Raw genomic sequence first — 10,893 nt, 5'->3', positions numbered from 1 at the left:
GTTAGGGTTAGGGAAAGGGAGATTGATCTGGAGCACATCCGGAAGAGGAAGACAGCGGAGGGGATAACGATGGGGGCTTCAGGGAAAAGCCCAAGGAATCTGATGGTAGGCCGAAAGGACAGTCAGGGTGGGACCGCTGTGGGAAATGCGATCGGTCACACAAGGGAGCTTGTCGCACTGGGTCGGGTTCAGGCTGCTATAAGTGCGGCAAGGTTGGACATTTTGGCAGAGATTGTACTGCCCCTACTCCTACGATTCAGATATCTGACCTAATTTGCTTTCATTGCAATCAGAAGGGCCATAAAAAGGCCAATTTCCCTAGATTGACAGCAGCAGCGGCGGCGCCAGCAATGGCGCCGACTCTAGCGACAGCATGGGTTGTGGATGGCCGGAAGGCCAAGTTGGAGGCTCTAGTGGTTCGGAGCCGAGCATTTCAGCTGACAGCCAAGGAGGCACGCGCTGCACCCGATGTGGTGACGGGTATGATTTCTTATTTTATGCTATTATGTTATGTCGCTGTGATTTTGATATATTATGTGCCTTTCTTAGGATCGTTCCATGTGAACAATATCCCAGTTTAAGTGTTGTTTGATTCGCGTGCCACTCGATCATTTGTCTCTCTTGCGCTTAGCAAGAAGTTTCCGGAGTCTTCAGGCATGTTGGATTGTCCTCTAGAGGTCGAGATTGTGGACGACCGGTTGGTACGAGCGTCAGAGGTCTACCGGGATTTTGTTTTGAGGCTGTTCGATGAATGTTACCTGATGGACTTGGTTTCCATACCTTTCGGGGGAACAAGATCATCATTCGTATGGAGTGGCTGAGCCCCAATGGGGCAGTGATCGACTCCGCACAATATTCAGTGCGGATTAGGACCCTTAGTGGGGGAGAGCTAGTGGTTCAGGGGGAAAGGCCACAACGAGGACCTGCTTTATGTTCAGCAGCGAGGGCTAGGCGCTACCTTCAGCAGGATTGCGCAGGTTATGTCCCCTATGTTATGGATACCTGGGAGGCGGGTAGGGAAACGATGGGCGATGTGCCCGTAGTACGGGAGTTTGAGGACATATCCCCCGAGGAGTTTCTCGGGGTACCTCCAGAGAGGCAGGTGGAATTCAAAATCGAACTGGTCCCTGGTGCGGCTCCGATCGTCAAGGCACCGTATCGGTTGGCTCCTCCTGAGATGAAGGAGTTGTCTACACAACTGTAGGAGCTGTTAGACAAGGGATTCATTAGACCGAGTAGTTCACCCTGGGGAGCCCCAATTTTGTATGTGAAGAAGCAGGACGGGTCGCATCGGATGTGTATAGATTATTGGGAGCTAAATAAGGTAACGGTGAAGAACCGTTACCCACTCCCGAGGATTGATGACCTCTTTGACCAGCTACAGGGAGCATCTTGGTTCTCCAAGAGTGATCTGTGCTCAGGATATCATCAGATGAGGGTCAGATAGGAGGATGTACAGAAAAAGGCGTTCCGGACACGCTATGGCCACTATAAGTTCGTGGTGATGCCTTTCGGGCTCACCAATGCTCCCGCCGCGTTCATGGATCTCGTGAACCGCATGTGCAGACCGATGTTGGATCGGTATGTGATTGTTTTCATCGATGACATCTTGGTCTATTCTAAGATGCAGGAGGAGCATGAGGACCATTTACGAGGGGTTCTGGAGACTTTGAGAAGGGAGAACTTGTATGCTAAGTTCTCAAAGTGTGAGTTCTAGTTGCGCGAGGTGCAGTTTCTTGATCACCTTGTCAACAAAAATGGGATTTCTGTAGATCCAGCCAAAGTGGAGGTCATGATGAGATGGGAGGTTCCGAGTCTCCATCTGAGATTCGGAGTTTCCTAGGATTAGCCGGATACTATCGGAGATTCATCCAGGATTTCTCCAAGATAGTCGTACCACTAACCAGGTTAACAAGGAAGGTCGTGGTCTTTGATTTGGGGGCCTGAGCAACAGGCTGCATTCGAGACATTGAGAAAGAGATTGTGCGAGGCGCCAATATTAGCCCTGCCAAAGGGCATGGAGGATTTCGTCGTGTACTGTGATGCGTCCATCTCGGGTTTGGGGGTAGTATTGATGTAGAGAGGGCATGTCATTACTTACGCTTTGAGGCAACTGAAGCCTCATGAGGCGAACTACCCGACGCATGATTTGGAGCTGGGGGTTGTTGTGTTCGCCCTCAAGATTTGGCATCATTACCTCTATGGGGTTCGTTGTAAGATTTACACGGACCACAAGAGCCTGAGGTGTCTCATGGACCAGCCAAATCTGAATATGAGGCAGCGTTGGTGGCTTGATGTGGTAAAGGATTTCGACTGCGAGATCCTTTACCATCTTGTAAAGGCCAATGTGGTGGTCGACGCGCTTAGCCGCAAGGCAACGCCGATCAGGGATATCTGTCTGAGGATGACAGTGGTGACTCCGCTCTTGGAGTAGATTCAGAGGCCCAACAAGAGGCCATGAAGGAGGAACATCGTAGGAGCGAGCAGATTGTGGGGCAGGTTTCCTCCTTCGACTATGACAATCGAGGGTTATTGACACTACACCGTAGGGTGTGGGTGTCGTACCACGGGGGTGTGCACCAGGTTCTAATGGAGGAGGCGCTCAAATCACGATTCTCCATTCATCCCAGGGCGACGAAGATGTATAAGGATCTTCACATGGACTATTGATGGCCCTGCATGAAACGGGATATAGCATGCTACGTGGAGCGGTGCTTGACCTGCAGGAAGGTCAAGGCCGAGCACTAGAGGCCACACAACAAGATGCAGCCGTTGGACATTCTGCTGTGGAAATGGGAGGACATTACGATGGATTTTATCACAAAGCTTCCCAGGACCGTGTGAGGGGAGGATTCGTTTTGGGTCATCGTTGATCGATTAACCAAGAGCGCTCATTTTATTCTGATTCAGGAGAGCATCTCAGCACGGCACCAGGTGCCAGTGTTGGTGATTTCAGATAGAGATGTGTAGTTCACTTCCATGTTTTGGAAGAAGTTTAACGATGAACTAGGTACTCGTCTGCATTTTAGCACCGCCTTTCACCCTCAAACGGATGGTCATAGCGAGCGGACCATCCAAACTCTGGAGGATATGTTGTGAGCATGCGTGTTAGACTTCAGAGGTAGTTGGGATACCTACCTCCCTTTGGCATAGTTCTCCTATAACAACAGTTATCAGGCGAGTATCGATCGTCCTCCCTTCGAGATGTTGTACGGGAGGAAGTGTAGGACCCCGATATGTTGGGGCGAGGTTGGACAGAGGGTAATGGGGAGCACCGAAGTAGTGATCAAGACGACAAAGAGGATTCAGCAGGTCCATAGCAGGCTTTAGACTGCTCAGAGGCGGCAGAAAAGTTATGCCGATAAGCACCGATCAGACCTGGAATTCCAGGTCAGGGATATGGTTCTCCTGAAGGTGTCGCCATGGAAGGGCGTTATCCGATTCAGGAAATGGGGCAAGTTGGGACCCATGTATATTGGACCATTTATGGTTATAGCCCGGGTGGGAAAGGTGGCGTATAGGCTGGATCTGCCAGCCGAACTCAGTCAGATCCACAACAGTTTCCTCGTTTCCTTGCTGCAAAAGTACATGATGGACAACTCGGCAGTGGTGCCCTTAGTAGACATTCAGGTTGATGGCAGCCTGAACTACATTGAGCGACCTGTGGCGATCCTCGACTGGAATTCGAAGGATCTGACGAACAAGAGAGTGGAACTCATGAAGGTGCAATGGCAGCACTGGAAGGGCTCGGAATGGACTTGGGAGCCGGTGGACGAGATGATGGAGCACTACCCATAGCTGTTTCAGGAACGAGCAGCAGACTTTGAGGACAAAGTCTAAACTAAGTAGGGGATATTTGTAGCACCTGGTCCCAGCTTGCCCCGTTTCAAGTACCTCTTCGTCGAAGGACCAACTCGCCGAGTAGAAGCAGAATGGGATGCGGGGTTTAAGACATGGACTCGATGATTCGGGTCCCAGACTCGACGAGTAGATCCTGTTTGGAAAAAAACCCTAGTCCAAGGGATTGCACCCTATTTAAGCAATATTATGTCGACCACAACGTCCCTTATACTCCCAGAACACCTCTCATTGAAACCCTAGCCATTATTGAAGAAATCTAAGCCTTGTTGGTGGATTTTGGTGCTTGTGGTCTTAAGAAGGAAGGAGAAAATATTGAGGAAGCAAGTAGAGACTAAGGGAACCCGAGTTTGTGCACCTTCTACAATTCATTGAAGGTAAAAAGTTGTAACCTTGCTCACTCATTTTTTAGATCCCTCTTTAGGGAGATTTAGGGCTTTTATAAGCCATTTTTGGTGGCCAACCATGTTTGCAAACATGCTTGGGGGTTAAAGCTTTTGAATCACGTCATTAAATGGGTCACTAGGCAAATTTTGGTTGCTTTTGCACCCCACGAAAGGTCCCATGCATCATAGAATCTTGTTTTGTGTCTTTTTGAGCTCAAAGTCCAATGCAAGCATGTAAAGTTTGTAACTTTATGTGCTAGATCGATTGTAGAAGCTTGGATCTATCTTTTGATCAAAGGTTGTACATCAGAACTCGAGGATTTAGAGTGTGGACGTGACCGACTCGGCGAGTCTGTTCCCGGACTAGACGAGTCTGAGGCTTTGAGTCCCATACCTGTTGAGGTTCAAAGGAACCCAGTTGAGTGTTAGAATGGTTGTAACTAGACAGAAAGAGTTACCCAATGCTTTGGATGTGATTTTAGACCTGGAGTACATGGGACTCGACGAGTACTAGAACAGACTCGGCGAGTCCAAGTTAATCTCCTTAAGATTGTAGATGAACTCGACGAGTTGTTCATCAACTCGGCGAGACGAGGGCAGGACTTGTTCATCAGATGAAGGTGGACTCAACCAGTGTTCATACAACTCGACGAGTCAGATGAGGTTCATACAATGTTTATATGAGATAGGAACTCGTCGAGTTGACGGTCCAACTCGATGAGTCGGGTCATGGATGAGGATGATTTAAGGGTGAGGGACTCGGCAAGTTGACGGCCCAACTCGGCAAGTCGGGTCAAGTTGAAGTTGAAGGTTGTCATGTAGTTGACTTGAAGGTTGTCATGTAGGGATCGAGGAGTTGTAAGGAGTCAACTTGTGTGCCGAAAATAATTCAAACACTACACGACATTGAGGTGAGTTACCTTCCAGTAGGGGTGGGTCTAAGGCCACACCATCGGCCCACCAAAAAAGGGTATTTAGAAGATAATGGTATTTGTGATAATTATCTTGGTATGGTTACGTGTTGGTTATGAGATTTATCTGGATGATATGTTATGTGTATAGTAGGGATTAGTTTTCCTAACAGTGGTCCTTATGACCCAAGGGTAGGTCAGTACCCGGATATGCTTGACTGTATGTTTATATCTGTTGATTGTATGCTAGTGGTAGGGGTGGAATAGTCCCTAGTTACTAGTTGAAAGATATTGATGACGGATACTGGTTGAAAGATACCGATGTTGATTACCGGTTGAAAGATAACGATGATGGTTACCGATTGAAAGATACCGATGAAGGTTACCGGTTGAAAGATACCGATGAAGGTTACCGGTTGAAAGATACCGAATATATTGTATGGTATGTGGTATGATGGGGGAACTCACTAAGCTTTGTGCTTATAGTTTAGGATTTGGTTTCAGGTACCTCTTCGTCGAAGGGGAAGGAGTCGGCAGTGTAGCAGCGCATCACACACACACACATGATTTCCGCAAGGAGTTTTTGGGACTGTACTCTGATTTTCATTACTTTTGACGTTATGGTTTGGGACACAACAATATGATTTCGTGATGTGTTGTTTATTTGACAATATTTTGGTAAAAATGTTTATGGAATTGTTAATTCAAAAATGAAATTTTCGGGCTTGAATTTTGGGATGTTACACTTGATGAGTCGGTGCCTCAACTTGTCGAGTAGAGTCGGGATCCTTTGACATGTTTAGCAATCGAACTCGGCGAGTTGGGTATCTGACTCGACGATTCGGTGCCGACAAAGCAAACCCTAATTCCCCGGGTTTGGAGCCTATTTAAAGGCCCTTATGGCCTTCATTTGCAGCCACTACACCCCTGAGAAACCCTCGAGAGCAGAGAGAGAGCTTGTGGAGAAAGAGGAGGGCTAATTCATCATTCTTTGGTGTGTTTTTAAAAAGGCAAGGAAGGATTTCGAGCTAGGATGACTTGTGGGAGTCAAATCTACCATCATTTCGTTCAGAGCTGTTGTGGGAGGTATGGATTCATGTCTATCTTCATTTGAGTAATAGATTTCATGAATCTAGGGTTCTTCTCTTCATTTTTGGTTGATATCTAGTGTTTGTAATGTCCCCTTGTGACAATATTATCAAATCTGGACCTTGAGAGGTCCAGAGAGTCCTTATTCTTCAGCTTTGTGCAACCCTTTATGAGTTTTAGGGCCAAGATTATCATATTAAGGGATATTTTAGCACATAGAGATGATAGCGTGATGCATGGATCTAAAGTTCGAACCTTTACGTGACTTTTGGGTTCTAGGAGGACAGATTTATAGGTTGGTGAAGCAGATCTAACCTCAGAGGGGCGATTGAGCATGAGCATGGGGGAAACTCGTCGAGTCCATTAGTAGACTCGACGAGTCGGACCGGGTTGCCCGCAATTTGTGACCATTGGTGACTCGACGAGTTAGGTGAGTGACTCAGTGAGTCGGGTGAGGCCATGGGAAGAAATCTGGATACACATATCGACTCGCCGAGTAGTCGCATGAACTCGACGAGTCTGGTCAGTGTGGATTGTTGACATCAGTTGCCTTTTAGGGTTTAGTCAACCGGTGGACCTTTGGAACAGTAGAGGGGTAGAATGGTCTTTTACCCTTCTAGAAGTTATAGTGAAAGTCTTATTTAGCCTTTGAGAGCTGTTATTGATTTAGAGTAATTTATTTATGTGATTAGGCGGAGGCTAGATCAGTATTCCGAGTTCGAGATTGTTTGAGATTTCTCGAGGTGAGTCTTCTCATTATACTTTACCTAGAGTGGTAATTAGAGTTATGTAACAGAGTATCTTTTATGCTTTTGTATGATGTGATTTCTATGTGATTTGTGCTATGTATGATTCAGAGTTCACAGAGTTAGGACTGGAAGGTCCACAGAGTTAGGACTAGATGGTCCACAGAGTTATGGGACTGGAGGGTCCCACTGAGATGCATTGACCAGAGGGTCAAATAGAGTGATAGCCTTGAGTGGCTAATATTTGTTGTATGTGGTATTTTTGGGAACTCACTAAACATTTATGTTTACCGTGTTATGTGTTATGTGTTTCAGGTACTAGCGAGGATCGCGGGAAGGCGCCGACATGATTTGTACACATTGGCAGAAGATTATGTTCTTTTTAGATTATGGGATATGTTTATTTGTAATGACAATTGATAACATGAGATTCAGAAATACTATATGATTTTTATTGTGTTGAAAAATGAAAAATTGTTTTGAAGATTCTCGTCGTTACAAATTCTGACTTTATTTTTAAAGTTATATTTTAAAAGGCCGGGACAGGAAAAGTCCGTTAAAAATTCATAACTTCGTCATCCAACATCCGTTTTCATCTGTCTTTTTACCGTTAAACTACAATCAAGAAGATCTTCGATTCTTGTTTAGGTTGTGTCGGCTAAAAACTGCTCGATCTAAAATTCGAGTTTCGGGCTGCATACTGCTATACCAAAACATAGAAAATTCATAACTTCCTCATACGAAGTCAGATTTGGACATTATTTTTTTGCATGCTCTCGATTTAACGTATACTATGACTTTCATTTATATTGCTAAGGCTAAAAAGCTTTTTATCGCAAATTCACTTTTTTTTACGTCATACAGCGTCGTGCGGTTCTGTCGTGAAACTTCGATAGGTCCTAACTCCTCCGTTATAGCTCGGATTTCGGTATTCTTTATATCTTCGAAATCCTTGTTTCAACCACTACAGCTTCCTTCATAGATATCGGATTTATTTAACATTTATTTTTTATGCTTATTTTTATTCTTAATTCATTAAATCATAATAATTAAGTATAAACACATAATACTCAAATAATATATCTTTATTATTTCAAAACAAGTTACAAAGGTTGACCTAGACTATTACATCATCATTAATGTCTAGCCTAAAAACACCAGCATTACATTATTGCTTTGTTTATTTCTCTCGATCTGATCCACGTGATTATGCCCTTCTTCTCATACATTAAAAACTTTCAGTATGCTTACATTGGTGTATAGTTTGTTGAATAACTTTAGGTAATCTATATTTCAAAACTATAGATTGGAATCTAGTTATCATAGGTACATGCAAGGGATTTGGATTTAATTTGATCGGGATTTCAATTTATTGGGGATTCAAAATTTTCAAGGGAGTTCTCACCACTATTGTCTGCTTCCCCTGATTTTAGGGTTCAAGATCGACTCCATGGAGCGATATAACGAAGTTCATATGTAACATCCATTTCCATTTCCATGTTTAATTTATCAAATATTAATTTTGAGGATTTTTGCGGTGGGGCACAACGTGGTGGCTAAGCCCTTACCATGTAGCATCAACTATTTAAGAAGATAGAGTCGTGAAGCGCCCTAACATGGCAAGACATTTTCCACGGCATGGCGGCCATTTTTGTTGCAAAACCATATATCTCCGTGTTTGTATCCTGTTTAAGGGAACTAACTCCTAGGGTTGCCTCATCTGATAGCCTCCACCCTATGAGATCATACTCAATCCATACCCTAGCCTTCATGTGTTTGTTTTCAGTGTGTCAAGCCACTTTTGTGAAGGTTGAAGAAGAAACAGTCCATTTTGGTGCATGTGTGCTTGGTTCCAACTTAGATCTTGCATCTTCGTCACATTTCTTGTCTTTTAGAGGTATAAAGTCTTCACCTTGCTCATTCGATCTCTAGATAGTGTTCAAGGTCATTTAATGATATTTTTCGTTCATTTCTTCTTGCTCTTGGAGTTTGAGTGAACTCCAAAACCTTCGTGTGGCTTATTTGACTTCTAGACCACGATGGTGGTTAGAAAAGGGTCTTTTATTCCTTAGTTTGAGGTCCAAGCAATGGATGCAACCATTATGTAACATCCATAAAATTCATGCAAATTTTAAACTTTTTTAAACCAACAAAAAATCAAAATTGTTTACAATATAGCTTTCAAAAAATGTTTAATATCAGAGTTTTTCCCAAAATCATAACACACAACACGAGGAGGTTCACGATCACGCATTTTCATTCTCTCGGTCATCTAAGGTACCTAAAACATAACCCAAAACCGAAATCCCAAAGTTGACTGAGTTCCCATGTAACAACCCAAAAATTCAAGTAAAATGTTTTTCATTTAAATCTTAAAAATTGTCATTTCATAATTAGAAGTTCAAACCACAATTTGTCTCCAAGATTTCAATACATAAACATATTATTCAAAAACATCAGAGTGTCCATATCAAGTAGATGGAAACTGTTGGAGAGTGCACGTTGCACCATCATGTCGGGCCCTCACCCTTAGCTCCCTAAGTACCTGAAACAACTAACAATCTGTAAACTAATTATTAGTGAGTTCCCAATAACATACCCAACCATATAATCACATAACGTCATGCAAACATACACAAAAGGATGCCATGGACTCCCTCCATGGTCTTCATCCGGAATGCCATCGACTATTCCCATGGTCTTACGCATGTGGGCCATGGGCTCCTCCCATGGTCTTAACCATTTTCCATGGGCTCCGCCCATGGTCTTTATATAACATATAACACAAAAATTAACACATTCAATACACATATTACTAATAAGCTTCATAATAAATATGGGCCAGCCTTGGTGCCTTCGACCCATTGGTATGGTGAGGAGACTCAGCTCAGTCTATTGAACACAAAAGCTAATCCCCTAGCAATATGATACCTCACATTGAACAATAATACAAATAACCTTACATTAAGATTATAATTCAACCTAGTCAAAGAGTCCAAAGATGTAGCCTAAGTCCTTTCATGATGGCCCAAAAGTCTTTCCTTTAATAATGGGACTAAGATCCAAGAAAAAAAATTATTAATGCGCCACATGGCCCAATAAGGCCTAACCAAAACAACTATGGCCCCAACAGAATAGTCGGACCACTAGCCCAATATGAAACCAAGCCCAAAACTGAATAAGGCCTAAAGTGCTTATAAGCCCACACGTAGCCCAAATCCAACTAGAGTCCATACGCCCATCGTACCACTCTAGTATGCTTAGCGTACTAATCCCTTTGGTTGTATGTGCAACATACATAATATTACGCCCAACGTATAAGCAGATTAAGCCCCACAACCATTAAGTACTTAATACTTCGGATTTCAATGTCCAGTTTCAGATCTGAGCTCATTAAAATATCTTAAGGCATAAATTTGGCAACTTTATGCCCTTTCATGAGATAAGGGACTCCAAAACTTCATACTTCACAATAAGACTTCATATAATACCTCAAACTCATGCATGGAATCTAGACAATCTTCAAGATGGCACCTTTATGCATCTAGCATACTAAAAAAGCTCAAATCTAAGCATATTAGTCTCTAGATTTACTCAAATCATAAGAGAAAGTCTAAGGACCAAAAGGGGACCCCATGTCAAAACCCTAGCTCAAACTAACAAAATATATGACAAGGTTATGACTTTATACCTCTAGAAGTTCGTTAAGATGAACTTGATGTAGGATCAAGAAGCTCAATGCAACCCAATACTTGATCACCACCTTCTCCTTCTTGATTGCTTTCTAAAATGGCCATGAAAACCCACTTTAAGCTCAAGAATCACACTAACAAGAAAATCTTGAGGGTTAAGGGACGAAATGAGGCTATGGAGGCTGATTAGGGTTTAGTGTTGCTTAAATAG

This window comes from Lactuca saligna, chromosome 5 (assembly GCF_052625555.1).
Source record: "Lactuca saligna cultivar CGN05327 chromosome 5, ASM5262555v1, whole genome shotgun sequence".
Classification (NCBI taxonomy): domain Eukaryota; kingdom Viridiplantae; phylum Streptophyta; class Magnoliopsida; order Asterales; family Asteraceae; genus Lactuca; species Lactuca saligna.
This window is presented reverse-complemented; position numbering follows the sequence as displayed.